Source organism: Limulus polyphemus, unplaced genomic scaffold (assembly GCF_000517525.1).
Source record: "Limulus polyphemus unplaced genomic scaffold, Limulus_polyphemus-2.1.2 Scaffold3265, whole genome shotgun sequence".
NCBI classification, from domain to species: Eukaryota; Metazoa; Arthropoda; class Merostomata; order Xiphosura; family Limulidae; genus Limulus; species Limulus polyphemus.
Genome location: NW_013668875.1, coordinates 68,356 through 71,244, shown reverse-complemented (window position 1 = coordinate 71,244; position 2,889 = coordinate 68,356). Strand labels below are relative to the sequence as shown.

The following is a 2,889-nucleotide window of genomic DNA, read 5'->3' as shown; positions in this document are numbered from 1 at the left end:
AAATTCACTTACCTCTCAAAAATTTTTATGGCTTTCTAACTATGGGACGAGAGCTGTTACAAATTCATCCAAGCTAGTCGTTAACTTTCCTACAAGACTGAATCTTGCATTGTGAGTGAAATTGACGATACTCTGTTCAGAATACAACATTACACAATACATCATTTGATAGATGAAAATCTTGACTTTCTATTGGTTATAGGTAATATATAATGAAAAGTAAGAGAGAACTATCAACGAATTGTGAAAGAGAGGATGTGACAGGTGGGGAAAATGTTCCATTTACCTTAATCAACATCCACAGAGGAAGGGGAAATGGAATGTGCTAAAAACAAGGAAACTCACAGTGACAATTCAGATCTCCTCACATAGGACCGAATAAAAACCAGGCATGTAGATGGAGGGTAGGCAGGGCTGGATGAAATGCCAGTGACTGAGGTTAACATAGAAGGGATGGAGTAAGAGGAAGATGTAATGGTGGGGAAGACTGGAGCTTGAGCAGTCTCACTAACCATAGTTATGCTGGCCAGTTAGGAGCAATTAAAAGGACTTGACATAGAGTAGATGATCGAAATCACCCTGGGAAGAAGATGGATGAGAGGATACCCATAAAGATATTTGTTGGTCCAATCCTGGCTGAATGCATTGACAGCCAGTGCAAGCGGATGAGGAACTAGAGACCAAAACAGAGATAACTTGGTATTGAGGGATGTAGCAAACATATTCAGATGAGGCCCCACCGTAGGTATCGCCACTGGAAAACATGAGAATCAAGAGACCACTCTGTCAGAGAAATTATGTCCGGTTGGGAAAGATGATCTGCAACAAGGTTGAATGCAACCAGAACATGAAACATGAGGAGACAAATACCGATCACAAAGGGAACGAGAACAGGTGCTGCCTTGGCAACTGATATAAGCTACCACCATAGAATTGTCGGATTTGATCATGATCAGACGATTCCTAGCAAGATGAAGAAAATGACCCAAAGTACAATGTAAGGCCAGAAGCTCCAGGATGCTGATATGGTAAGACCTCACAATTGGAGACTACAGACCAGAAGCTTCCTGCTGATCAGCATATGCCTCCCAGCTGTGGAGGGAAGTGCCCATGAAGATATGCAAATCTAGATGAGGGGAAGGAATTAGACCACCCACTGATATGTGGGTGCAGAATGTCAATAACAGAAGAAGAAAGGGAAATAGAAGCATCCAAGGAATCCTACACAAGGTTCCATTGGTCATGCAGAATCCACTGAAGTGACTTCATATGCACTAGACCCAAGGGGATAAGGGTTGCCATAGAAGACCACATCCCCAAAAGCTATAGCACCTTGCCAGCAGTATTAGAGGGTGCAATAAGGGCATGGAGAACTAAAAGCTCCATCAAATGGAGTCGAAGAGGAGAAGGTTTGGCCCAACTGAGATGAGTGATGAAAAAGACACCCAAATGGACAAAATATTAGGTAGGTATAAGGAATGACTTTTCCAACTTGATTAACCAGCCCACACAATCTGCTTCTTTTGGAGGCTCCCATTTGGAATAGGCTAACAGAAGTCAGTCGTCCATGGAATGGTATAAGTGCAACCACAGAGCATGCATGTGTCTGGGAAACGCTTTGACCACTCGACAAAAGACATATTGTACCAAAGTAAGCCAGAAGAGTAGGGCACAAAGTTGATACACTACCCTGTGATGAACAAACCAAAGACATCACCTCACCAATGACATATACGAATATGTAGATAAGCATTCAAGATGTCTACCTTGGTTATCCACAGACCTGGAAAAAAAAGCTCACTTGAGAAAAGACTCCATGGTAAAGCAAGGCAGAACCAAAAATGAACTGAGATAGGACAGATCAATCACAGGCCACCAGTTCCCAGTTTCTTTGGGTACAACAAACAGCCTGAAATAAAAGCAAGGAGAAGGACGAGGTATAGGTTCAAGGACTTTCTGGGAAAGAAGATTCAGTACCGCTTCAGACAAACATTGACTGGTGGTGGGATGTTGAGGCAACGGAAAGGATATGGGCACCTGAGATAACAGAGGAGGGGGAAAGGAATTGGATGACAAGTCCCTCAGATAATACCCCAAAGATCTGTGGCAAAATTGTACCATAGGGGAGCAAGATCAGTCAAGCAAACTCCCACTGGATCAGAGCCCATAGGACAGTCACCAATACTGTTGGCAACATGTCCATCTGCGTCGAATAATACGATGAGTGGAGGAACCCCTAGAGGTAGGAACTGGTAAAGGCTGAAAAGGAGCAGGACGGGAAACAGTAATAGACTCAGAATGAGATAAACAATCAACCAAAGGTGAAAGGGTCAATTGCTATTATCTCCCTGATTCCTCACAGGATTCTAAAGTCTCAAGAATATCTCTGAAAACAGACTGTTGAAGAAAAGGGACCATATACAAGTCCTGAAGATAAGTAGGTGGTAAACAAACTTGGGCAATACAGTCTCTCTCCCCAGAAGATCCCAACAGAGAAACACATGTGTATGGGCAAAAACAATTCCAAATGTTGAGAATCAAGAAACGGAAATTCAGCCTGATAGTAGACTAAAGCAAACTGATCAAAAGCCTATGGAGAGTGAGGCATACTAGCACCCTCATGCAACTGAAATACAAAATGCTCTGCATGAACCCTAATATCCAAGGAAGGAGGGGACAAAATATTGAGAGGAAGGAGGTATCATGTAGCAAGGAAAAAAGAATATTATAAGAAATCAGGGAAATTTATAAAACCTGATAAATCATGTCCAAAAAATCCATATTAGGCCTAGCTGATTCTGCAGTAGGGGCATAGGAAGACATGGCAAAATCAGATGGAGGAAAAAAGCTGTCAAATTCCTCGACATCCAGAACAGGTTTGGAATGTTC

The 2,889-nt window shown here is 42.5% G+C and overlaps 1 protein-coding gene across 1 annotated transcript in view; it reads right to left on the bottom strand.

Annotated features, from left to right (window-relative positions):
* LOC106469017 (puromycin-sensitive aminopeptidase-like) overlaps nt 1–2,889 on the bottom strand; it is a 70,266-nt gene that overhangs the window by 18,336 nt on the left and 49,041 nt on the right. The gene's annotated exons all lie outside the window — the stretch shown is intronic.